Here is a 13,529-nt window from a genome sequence, read left to right as displayed (position 1 = left end):
GGGAGGACCCATATGTGCAAAAAAAATTATATTTATAACAGCTTCTTCATGGTGGCAAAGAATTGGAAAATGAGAGGATGCCTGCCAGTGGGGATGGCTGAACAAGTTGTGGTATATGATTGTGAAAGAATACTATTGTGCTATAAGAAATAACAAGCAGGATAGTTTCAGAAAAACCTGAAGACTTATTTGAACTGATAGAAAGTAAAGTTAGCAGAACAGAAAGAACATTGTGCACTGGAACAGCAATATTGTATGAGCATCGACTAAATGACTCAGCTATGCTCAGCAATACAATGGTCAAAGAAAATTCTGAAGGACTCATGTTGAAAAATGTCATCCACCTTCAGAGAAAGAACTGATGGCATCTGAATGCAGATAAAAGAATACTACTTTTTACTTTCTTCATTTTTCATAGGGTTTTTGTTCTTTATTTTCTTTTGCAACATGACTGATATAAAATATGTTTTGCATAACTGCACATATATGAGCTATACCAAAATGCTTGCCTTCTCAAGGACAGGAGAGGGGAGGGAGAGAGGGAGAGAATTTGGAACTCATTTTTTAAAAATGTTAAGAATTGTTTTTACATGTAATTGGAAAATACACAAAAAATTCAGACTTGAAAGTAAAGTAAAGCAGTGCATGTGAAAAAGAGGACCTAGTGGTCCTTCTGAAAGATGATGTGAATGGCTCACCTCTTTAAAAAAAATTTAAGGAAATTTTAAATCAGACCTTGTCTTTCAATTTCTCCCTTTAAAATCTGAGTTTCACAAAGCTAGGGGTGCACTTCTTAGAAAAAAGTGGGAATTTAATTGAAAGGCAATGGAAGAGAGTAGGGAGTCAGCGAGTAAAGTATAAAACCAAATGAATTAAATATATTGAAGGTAAATGACACAAAGGAGAGGAATCTTCAAATAACCCAAAGACCCATAATTAATCAATCTCTCTTAATTCTATTTTTTCAACTGTTCATAATTTCCAGTTTATCTTTTATGAAAGTTGTTTGTATATAGTTGTTTTAATATTTTCTCCCTCATTAGACTCTAAACATCTTGAAAGTAGAGATTATCTTTTTTTTTTTTTTAGCTTTTACAAAAGTATATTTACTTCGAAGATAAAACAATAACAAATGTACAAGCATTTTCCCCAATACCTCTGGGGTATATTTCATCTATACCACATTGTTATCTGTAAGTGTAAGGCGCTCAATTTAGCTTAGTTCCTACATAGCATTGGTCCCACCAAGTTCACGTCCATAGGCTGCATCACAGCTGAATTCCTCACTTTGGTTTTCACTGGCATAGATCCGAAGATCACTCCTTGCTCCTCAGAACATTAATGCTGGGTTGGCTGCAATCCTTCAAGCCTGGATTTCAACTCCTGTGGCTTCCTCTTTGAAATACTCTTCACCAATTAGATTTAAGTGAGGCATAGTTGCACAAAGTCATCAGCCTCACTCTCTCTTCCAGAGTCATTGAAGTCCAGTAGCAAAACAGAAGTCAAGATGCTTGGTGACAGCGTGGGGAGCAGTGGATAACCCTGGTTTTCTTCATCTTCAACGTTATATGGTCACACCAGAGGACTTTAACCCTTGCAGTCTTGGCTGAAGAACTTGAGATCAGCAGTCTTCCAGTCTCGGGGAACCATAATGTTGAGGTTTTAGGGGTGCTTGGGTCCCCAAAATACCGGCAGGCCAGGTCCCTCCTGAATGAATTTGACCCAAGCCTTCTTACAGCCAATGAAAAACAGTTTATTAAAGATTCGCCATATTGGGTAGGCCCCTAAGGAATCTGAACCTTTGTGATGCTTGTATTGACAGGACCTACAGATTGAATCTGAGCCTAGAGATTATCTTTTATCTTTCTATCTCTGGGCTAGCACAGTCCCCAGTACATAGTAGGGTATTATTGTATGTTTATTGACTGACTATTGATTTAGCTAGTATTATGTTCTGCAACAGTGCTTTTGATATGTTAGGGAGAAAGAGGATGACCACTTTTCCCCATAAGACACTTGGATAGAGACTGGTTCTGCCTTCCAGCAACCAGTAGCAAGGAGAATGAATGATAATTTCTGAAGGTTTTAATATGTATAAGGCAATTCTCAGAATAAAAAGACAAAAGCAAGAAATCCCCTGACTTCAAGAAGGTTAAATTCTAATGAAAGAGACAACCCCAGAGGCAATTAAAATCATTCCAATCCTTTTAATGTTACCTCAGAAAACTATTTATAGTAGATACTTAGTGCATATTTATTGGTGATGATAATAGCATTTATCATATGATGATCTATACATAGTTGAAGATGGTGGTGACTGTGTGTCTTGAATTTAAATACATTTTTTTTAAAAGTTTGTCTCAATATTCTCTTAACTTTCTCTAAATTCCTCATCTTAGTTTTAGTAATAAATCAAATATAGGCTACAGGGAAACCAATGAATGAATGCTATAAGAGCCTTTCACACTTCATTGGAAAATATCAAAAAATATACTCAGTCATTAGGGGCTTCTAAAACAAAGTAAATTAAAAAAATAAAACCACTATGAACTCAGTGTCCCTTTCTGAGGAAAATAGCATTATACCAAAATGAAAGCAAAGTGAGTAGAATTATAATATGCAAAATGGCAATTGAAACAGAGGCCTGTATTCTTAAAGCCATGGAATAATAAACAGTATTATAGCCATGATATACTATACTCCTTTAAATATTTGTATATGGACAAATGAAATAATGTAGCTGCCACACTGAGATTTTCCATTAAGGAATTTAAATAAAATTGAATCTATCTTTAGATTAGCGTGAGCTAAAGCAGAAGCAGAGTACCAAAATTCTGAGCCTAAATACTTGACCACTCTGCTGCTGCTACTGCTTCTCACTCATGTCAAAGTCTTCGTGACCCCATTTGTGACTTTCTTGGAAGAGATACTGGAGTGCTTTGCCATTTCCTTTTCCAGCTCATTTTATAGATGAGGAAAGTTAAGGAAACAGGGTTAACTGCTAGTAAGTGTCTGAGGCCAGATTTGAACTCCGGTCTTCCTGACTCCAGGCCTGTCACTCCGCCAGTGCTTTACCACCTAGCTGTCCCAACCATTCTACCTCTTGGAAATACAATGACATCCCCAAATAAGTTTCAGATTACTTTCACAAGGGGTATTTTGAATCCTTTTGCTAGAGATACATGAAGAGGATAAAGAATTCCTTTTTCTCATGAAAGTAAAAGCATAATCTTGTACAGAAAAGAGGAATTTGGGCGGTAGATCTAGCCCTGGATTTTAATTCAGAAACACTCGAAGATGAATCCTAGCTTAGACATTTACTAGCTGTATAACCTTAACTTCTCTCCTACTTCCCCACGTGTAAAATGAGGACAATAATACTGTATACCTCACATGATCAGTTACCGTAAAGTGAGATTATGCACATATATGTATATATATGCACAATATAAATAAAATATATTTTTATAAAATATATTTGATATATGTATAGATATACATAAAATGTGTATATCTATACATATATAGCATTTTGCAAGCATTAAATACTGTATAAATGAACCCAGATATTAGGAGGAAGCAAAAGGAGAGAGATGACCTCAAGGTCTCTTCAGATTTTCAGATTCTATGGATCATGGCTTCATCTACTCATAATTATTTTGAACATCCTATTTAATTGAATTTTGGAGCATTCAGTTTGTTCAAATAAAAATATTTAATCTCTGGAGTATTTTTGTTCAATGACTTGCCTATACCTATTAAATATTCCAACTTAGAGTTCTTTTTTATGTGAAAATTATCTGCTAATTGCTCAATTTGGTACAGTTCTTTGTATGTAAATGATGAATCTCAAGCCTTAAGTTTCAACACTTAAGAAATGAAATAGAAAAAAATGTCCTCCAATGAATATTGCACTAAACCTCTCTCACTTTAGAGATTACTGTTATTCATATGTTGGTAGTTTCATTATAATTCTATTTGAATTTATTAATAAAACCTCCTTCACTTTCAAGAAGAAAAATGGTTCACATAGCAACACAATAATGTCTTTTGTTTAGAGTTGCTCAGCTTATAGAATTTCAGACTTTAGGTTTTCACTGTTAATTTCCTTTGATCTTCCCTGTGCACTGAAAATGTATGTATGCCAATTTCAGAAAAGACAGAAAATCGCTTTTTCCTTCCTACCCTACTCTATGACTTTCCAGGCTTTAACACTTCCACATTATATTTTAAAGTGTGTGCCCATTTCTGGTCAGAACTAAGAGACCACTACTTCCCTACATGTTAATCTAAATCCTTCATACTACATTTAAGCACATTCCCTTTTCCTCTTTCCTGACTGGAGATAAATACCTGATAACCATCTTCTGTGTCCCAGCATTGGTAATCTCTATTTCCTTTAACCTTTTCTCCTCAGAGGTCTTATATTCTCACTTTTTAATCTAACACTGTTGAACTAGTGATTTTCAAGTATGCATGTACATGTGTATATGACCTGAAAATCTAACTGAAGTTCTGTCTTAACTGTGAACCACAGCGGCAAGTATAGGAATATATGTTTAGACTTTTTAGACTATATACATAATTTCTTCTGGAGAAATTATGAGCAAGAAGAATCTGAAATCAGTTCAAGTTATTTTCAAGTACTAGCATACACAGTACTCAACAAACTAGAATCATGAGACATTGGACAGGAAATATACCTAAATCACACAAACATAATTTTGTTTCCCACTCAATATTCTTTATTTAAAATATATATTTTAAAATATTTAAAATTTATTTAAAATATATTTATTTAAAATATATATTTTTAATTATTTAAAATTTATTTAAAATATGTATTTTTATATATTTAAAATTTATTTAAAATAAATTTATTTAAAATTATTTAAAATACTCCTTATTTAAAAATTTTAAAATAAAATAAATCAGACAAATATAATTGTGTTTTACTGTCAATACTTTTTATTTAAAATACATGGCCAAACATCAGATTCATATAAAAATCAAACAAAAGTAGTACTATCACAGCCATTTTCAAATGTCCATGTATTACCTAAAGACCAGATCAGACATCATTCTGGAGTGTTTGTATTTAGTGATGGTGTAAAACTCAAAGAAGAATAAGGAACACTAGATTGTACATAAGGATCCCTGTGGGCTGCATGTTGACTTAGAAGACCACATAATTAACATTATGTATGCTTTATTGTAATTTTATTTTTGTGAAATATTTCCCAAGTATATTTTAAACTGATTGAAGCCCCACTCGAGTGTTGCAGACTGCAATGCAGCCTGGTGCCTTTTTGTGATAGCCTGTAATATATAGTACTGGGCACCAATTTTCAGAAATACAACTGAAAACCTGAAATATGTATGAAGGAAGGTAGTCAGAATAGTTAGTACTGAAGATTATAGAATAAAAGGATCTGTTGAAGGAACAGGGTGTTTATTCTGAAGACTTGATAACTGTCTTCAGGTACAAAGAATTGCCTTAAAGAAGGTGGATCGCATGCTCCATGGGGAGCCAAAAAAATCTAAATATTTATGTTGTAAGGGCTACAAGAATTCAGGCTAATGAACTATTATAAATTGCTCTAAACATTCTGGACAATGATATAAAAAAGGTAATTAAAATGTCTAATGTCTTTCTCTCGTAGATCTTGCTGCTAGGTCTATAATCTAAGGAAACCTAACCAGATAAAAGTCCCATATATGCCAAGATAGTCTCAGAACCACTTTTTGTAGTAACAAAGAATTATAAGTACAGTAGCTGCCTATCACCTGGAAAATGGTTAAACAACTTCAATACATGAATATAGCAATATATTATTGTACCATAAGAAATGATTAATATGAAGAATTCATTGAAATATGGGACGACTTGCATGAACTTATTCAGAGTGAAGTAAGCAGAACCATGAAAACAGCATACACAATAACTACAATTATGAAAAGAGAAGAATAGTAAAATAAAATGGAACCCTTTCTAATCATAATGATCAGGCTTGTCCCTGGAGAAGAGTTTAAAAAAAAAGAGAGAGAACTTTCCACCCTTTATTGAAGCTGTGGAATCACTATGAATGTGGAAGATCGAATATTCAATCTGACCTTGACAACTCCCCCACCCCCTATTCAGTAAATTCCAGTGGCTCCCTATTACCTCCAGCTATCTAATATAAAATCCACTGTTTGGCTTTTAAAGTTATTAATAGTCTGGTCCCTTCTTACCATTCCAGCTTTCTTGCATTTTATCCTCCTTCTCCTACTCTATGATCCAGCAACACTGGTCTTCTGGCTGTATCTTGCAATAACACTCAGTCTCCCAACTCTGTGCCTTTACCTTTCCAGTACTTCTTATTTAAAAAGCTCTAGTTCTCAATCTCTATCTCCTGACTTTCTTCAACTTTCAGTTAAAATACCACTTTCAGAAAGAAGCCTTTACTAATACCATAATGCTAGTGCTTTCCTTCTGAGATTTTATACATAGATAATGTACACACACACACACATACATGTTTGTGTGTGGATATATGTATATATATATATACACATATGTATATTTACAAATATACACATATAGATATATGCACACATAGATTTATTTGCTTATTTACATTATTCATAATTGTCAGCAAATTCTCTCCTCCATTAGTAAGTTTGTCCCTCAAGAGCAGAAATTCTTATTATTCCCAGAGCTGCACAGTACATAACACCTAGTAAATCCTTAACAAACTCTTGATTTGAATTATTGCAACAAAGATTCTGGTTTTGCTAAAACACTACTTTTCTTGTCTGTTATGTGTTTTTTAAATATCTATTATAAAAGATCACTGTGTTGGGAGGGTGAGGGCTAGATTCGGAAATAAATGTGATATAAAAAAATCTTCAAAAATTTAACAATAACAAGGATAAAAATAGTTTATAAGCACGTTATAAACTCCTTGAAAATAAAAATGTCATCACATAAATAAGTGATGTATCTTTCAATATATAATGTTATCTAGTTTTTGAATTATGTGGTTGCATGGCTCATTAGACAGAAGAAAAAAAAATCTTTGGCTGGTTACCTAGTGAGGAAGGATATTTGATGGAGTGCCTGTGCATTCCATTATTTTCTAAGGACTGTGAAGGAAAAACAAGAAAGACATTCCCTCTCAACCTGGGTTGACTCAGGGACTTTATAGGAGAACTTTACCTGTAGTCTTAATAGGATCAGTGAGTATCAATATATGGGTACATTTTGACCTGTATTTTTGGAGGGATGATCCAATCAAGAATTAATTTGAATTTTAGGACATTGGAGCAGACTGTAGTTATTATATACACATTTTTTTCAGTTAGTACACACTTATTTTCTCTTTCTCCTTCACCTCACTACTGAATTAAAAAAAGCAAACCCCCATAACAAATATATGTAATCAAGTGAAATAAATTACATTGTCTTTATCCAAAACCATATCTGTCTTATTTAGAAACCTGAGTCCATCACCTTTCCATTGAAAAGTGAGTAGCATGTGTCTTTTTCAGTCCCCTGGAACTGTGGTTGGTCCTTGTGTTGATATAAACCTCCATTGCTACTCTTTTCTTCAAGTTTTATTATTGTTGGGGTTTTTCTTTTGCTTTGTTTTTTTCTCTCATAGGCATATTAATAAAAACCAGGATTGGATATCTCACATGAACAATAGTTTGGTCATGTCTTTCATGGAAATACCTTGAAATACTCACTAATAGGGAAGATCAAGGATATGAAAAGATGGACAGAGGTTTTGGTTAGAAACAATAAGGTACTTGCCCTGCTAAATGTATATACTGCTAGCACAATGTCATGGGCCTACATTTTGAGGTCTAACTAGTAGATGTAGAATCAATTGATGAGATAGGTCAATAGGTATGGGAAGTAATAGGGCACAAAATATTCTTGAAGAACAGCTGTTTTTGCCCTCATTTATCAACATATCTTTACTTATTATCTACTCTCTGTCATCACTGTTAGCTTCTGGAGCTATAAAGACAATAATAATATAACTCCTGCCCCCAAGGAGCTTAAATACTATTGATGGGAGGGGAAGGACATCATTTACATATATGCTCAATATATACCTAGGCAAAATATTTAATGAAATTTATGGGAAAGGATTATTGTATATATGATTAGGAAAATATTTTTTAAGTATTATAGAAGGCAGGGTTTGAACTAAATATTGAAGGCAATTAAGCAATTTAAAGTTTGGGTATGAGGAACACCCTTGTCAATGACATGAAAATGGATTGTAGTGTGTGAAGAATAATAAAGCCAGTTTAAGTAGAATATGAAGCATATGAGGATGAGTAATTTATAATAAGACTGAAAAGATATGATGGGGACAAGTTGTGAAGGACTTGAAATGCCCAACTCCTAAAAGTAATGTGGAACCACTGAAGTCTTTTGAAAAGAGCAATGAAAACTCAAGGAAAAGATAGATTGCAGTAAAAAAAAGACTTCTGGTACAAAAACTAATAAGGATGCTATTGCAATGTTCTAGGTGATGGGTGATGATGGTCTGACCTAGCTTGGTGGCTGTTTGGATACAAAGAAGGGAACAGGTAAAAGAAATTTTGTTATGGTGGCAAAATAAAGTTATGAAAATTGATGTAGTTTCAGGGAAACTGAAGAGAATACAGGATGCTATTGATACTTCAAACCTGGCTTTTTGAAAGGATAGTTGTGACCTTAATGGTAAAAGGCAATTTCAAAAGTGGAGTGCATTTTAGGGAATGATAATGACTTCACTTTTAGACTGTTAGAGCTTGAGCTGATTATGCCAAGTCCAGTTCACAACGCCCAATAAACAATTTGTGAAGAGAAAATGTCAGTCATGAGAGATTAGGAATGGATATATAGATCTGGGGGTCATTTGTGTGGAGATGAAAGTGAACCCCTGGACAGCTAATGAAGTGAGAAATGAGAGACTGCAAAGAAGAAGAGAGGTGCCCAGCATAGAGACTTGGAGTATACCCAGACTTTGGGGGCATGATATTAATAATGTTCTAACATATGAAACTGAAAATGAGTAATCAGATGAGTAAGAAGAAAATTAAGAGAGACAAGTGTCATGAAAAAACAGAGAGGAGAGAGAGGGTGCAATGCCAGGTTCAGTTATCTAAAAATATACTGTTAATATGGATATAGATCAGGCTTCCACAACCTGTAGCCCATGGGCCACTTGCAGACTGCCAAAGGATTTCCTCTACATACAGAGGATGTTTTCCTCTACATTTTTCTCAGGCTCCGTGTGATAGTTAAATGCTGGAATATAAAGTAATGTCTAACAAGGAGTGAGAAAGAAAAAAAAAATCATATTCATGAATTGAAGCACCTTTTTCACTTCAATTATCAAAGCTAAATATTTAAAAATCAGATGCTATTTTCTTAAGACTGCTAAATGTTAATGAGTAAATGAAAATGTGCACGACTTTCACAAATATCTTTGAATGTTAGAATACACACCCAAGTTCAGACAACATTTGCATGTGTTAATATTAGCAGTTCAGGCAGATAGAGATCTGTTAATGATATGTAATTTCTTTAGGGAAAACACAAAACAGAACCCATCTATGAATGAGCATAAAAGGTTTCCATACCTGCCCAATGATAGAATAGGTTGAATTACTTGCTCACGGTCACACACAGGTAGTAACTATTGGAGAAAGGATGTTAACACATGTCTGACTCTAAATTGAACACTTGTATCAGTAAGGCAATGATAACAATATAGATCATAATTGTTAAAATGCCTATGTGGTTCTGTACCGCAAAATGTATGAGACTCTCCACATAGAAGGTAGAAGAAGTAAACCATTTATTCATTCACCAGAGAACCATATCCCATAAGCCATCTCCCCAATCCATCACAGCAGCAAAGCATCTGATACATTATATCACAACACAGAGCTTGGCCATCCCAAAACCCTTCCAACCCCCTGCTGGGGCCTTCCCAAAAACAAACTCACAGTACATTTATCACAGTCTGCTCAGCTATCACAGGTCAACTTTCTTTACCTCAGCTCTAACTATCATGATGCTCACTAACAGTCTGTAACAGCTCTTTCTCAGCATTTCTTGTGACACAACTTCTTTTTCCTCTCAGGAAGCTCCTCCCATCACATGTGACTTAAACTTCCTGGAACATAAGCAGGCCACATGGCCTTTTAATGGGTGAGAAAGATCTTCAAATCTAAATTGCTATTACAACATTCCATCTACTATGCCACCTTCAGATCTTCTAAAGTAAGAATTACCATGAAAATCTTTTATAAAAGTGTAAGTCAAGCCTCAAATAAAGATTGCATTAATCTCTTTTGAAATAGGGGGGAAAAGTGCAGCTTTATTTGGCATACAGAGAAAAGACAAGGACAGGATATACAAACTAGGTCTTGATATTTTAAGTATGTCCTTGTGGAAACTTTTTTGACTTTAAATTGCAAGAAGAGAAATTAGACCTCTTATTTTAGTGGAAGAGATATTTACTGTTATATCTTACTCTATACAAATTAACTTCAGTGCCTTCTCTGCAACTTAAAGTCTGAATTACTAAAAGTTTGAATGACATGTGCCCAGGATCACAAAACCTAAATGTCAGAGGCAAATTTTGAAAGCAGGTCTTCCTGTCTTCAAGTCCAGGTCCCTAGTCACTATTTAATGCTTGCTCATTATACAATGCTACATTCAAAGGCATTGTATTACACACCAAGATGATACGATATGATACAATATAATGTAATGGTGTTTTACATTAATTTCAAGAGTACCACCATCTTCTCAGTCATTCAGCTCCACAGCCTAGTTGTTGTTTTCAATTCCTCACTCTCACACTACACACACCCAATGAGTTGCAAAATCCTGTTGATTCTACCTTTCTCATATCTCTCACAAATGTCCTTTTCTGTCCTCTGACAGTGTCACAGACCTTATGTAGGCACATCTGAACTATTGTTATCTCTGTCTAGCTCGTCTCCTGGCCTCATGTCTCTCCTGACTCCATTCCATTGTTCTTCCCAAAGTGAGAGTCTGACTATGTCACTTCTCTTTTCAACAAATTCCATTGGTCATTGTTTTTTAACTTCCTGGGTCAAATAGAAAATCTTCTGCTTCCCTTTTAAAGTGTTTTATAACATGCTTCCCTCCTCTCTATCCTTAGTCTTCTTCCACTTTATTCATTTCCATATATCATTGCCTTTCTTTGTACCCATACTTAATACAGATTCTGGCACATAGTAAGTGCTTAATAAATGCCTGCTTCATGACATGTGTGACGTGTGTGTGTGTGTGTGTGTGTGTGTGTGTGTGTGTGTGTGTGTCCCTTTCTACTTTCACAAAAATCCAGTGAATGCATCCCCTTCTCCCTAGTCCCACCCCTAGTACGAACCTTCATTACTTCTGGTCTGGAATATTCTAATAGTTTTATGACTGTTTTAATAGCTTATCTGCCTTGTTTTCTGCCACTTCAACTCATCAGGAAATGAAGTAATTTTCCTAAAACTCAAGTCTGACCATTTTATCCCACTACTCAATGAATACCAGCATCTCCATATTACCTTCATATTCAAGCATAAGTTTTCCATTTGGCATTTAAAGCCCTTAGCTGATTGGCACCTTCCTGTGTTTCCAGTCTACTTACAAGGTGCTCCCTTAAATTCACTCAATGATACAACTTTGTGTTCTGGGCACATAACATTCTGCCTTCCTGATATGTGCCTTTGTACTTACTATTTCCCCATGGTTTGAATACTCTGGATCTTCTCCTCTGTCCCTTAATTTCTCTGGCTTCCTTTAATTATCAGGTCAAATTGCACTTTCTACAAGATGCCTCTTTTTGTCACTCCCTCCTTTACGGCCTTCACTCTGAGATTACTTTCCCCATCCTTGTTATACATGTTTCATGTAGATATTTATTTGTTGTTTCTTGTCTTAGAATGTGAGATCCTTGAGGAAAGAATCAGTGATTTCACCATTTTTGTGTGTTCTCTGTACTTAGTATAACCGGGATACATAATGAACATTTAATAGACATTTGTTTACTGATTGTCTATGTTGAAAGTGGTTAGCAATGTAGGTATGTTATCTGTTGACCTCTGACAGCTTTCAATAAATACACACACACACACACACACACGCACGCACACGCACACACACACAGTCACAACTCAAAGTAATAGATCAGTATATATAATAGCCAATATGTATTCAAATTGAAAATATTACTTTCTTTGGAAAGGAACAATTAAAAAGCATTGAGGTTAATTCAGTAGAGTTGTGAACAGGAATAACAAGTAAAAAATTAAATTGAAATCTTAAATAGAAAGGAGTCAAAGATTTCTCTGTTGTCTGTTTTTATGATTGTTTATTTAGCTTTTCTCCCCTTGGTAGTAGAGGCTTTACCCTGAATTGTTAAAATAATTTCCAAAAAAATTGGAACACTAATGCATTGTTTGTGGAGTTGTGAACTGTTCTGGAGAATAATTTGGAACTATGCACAAAAGGCAATAAAACCCTGCATACGCTTTGATTCAGCAGTACTACTACAAGGTCTGTAAACCAAAGAGATCATGAAGAAGGAAAAAGGACCCATATGTACAAAAATATATATATATATATAGCAATTCTTTTTGTGGTGGCAAAGAGTTGGAAATTGAGGGGATGTTGGAAATGGCTAAACAAGTTGTGGTATATGAATGTAATGGAATACTATTGTTCCATAAAAATTGATGAGCAGGAGGATTCTGGGAAGATGGCAGAGTAGGTCAGAAACTTCCAACATCTCAATATTTTCCCCTACAGAAAAGAGGAAATAGTGCCTCAGGGTGAATATAGAATGCTAAAAATAAATAAGAGTAAGAGTAGAACATGGATCCTCCAGGGACAATTGAGGAAGATCTGAAGAAGAGACCCAGAATGAGATATTGTCCATGACGAGTAAACATTTCCAGCGTAAGCCTAGGTCTGCTTAAACAGAAAGTGGCAAGCCTTGAGGTTAGCTAGATTGGGATATTGCCTTGGCTCCAGCCACAGGAACTTTTACCCCAGGACAATGAGGGGAGTTCAGGCATCTGAGCCAAGGAAGATCAAGGAAACTTCTGTTGACAAGGAACACCAGACCTAACTCTTCTGTGAGTTACTGCTGGGATGTGGGAGGTAGAGAGGAGAAGGAATCAGCATTCACCTGGTTAGTGCAGAAGCAGTGGGGTGGGGACACCATTGTCTGTGAATACTTACAAGAGGCTGAAGGCCTTCATTTAGGTTCCAAGACAGAGGGGAGAAATGAAAAATCAGAGGCCAGAGACACCTCCTCCTCCAGGCCTAGAGGGATTACAAAAATCAAGTTATTGCAAATTTTAAAAAATGTGCAGGCAAAGGAGATAAAATCCAACCATAGAGTTACTATGGGAATAGAGAAGACCAGGGTTCATCTTCAGAGGAGAATACTGTAATAAAGAAACACTCCTCTACCCCAAAGAGTAATGTCGAATGGTCACCTACCCAAAAA

Source organism: Trichosurus vulpecula, chromosome 4 (assembly GCF_011100635.1).
Source record: "Trichosurus vulpecula isolate mTriVul1 chromosome 4, mTriVul1.pri, whole genome shotgun sequence".
In the NCBI taxonomy this organism is placed as follows: domain Eukaryota; kingdom Metazoa; phylum Chordata; class Mammalia; order Diprotodontia; family Phalangeridae; genus Trichosurus; species Trichosurus vulpecula.
This window is presented reverse-complemented; position numbering follows the sequence as displayed.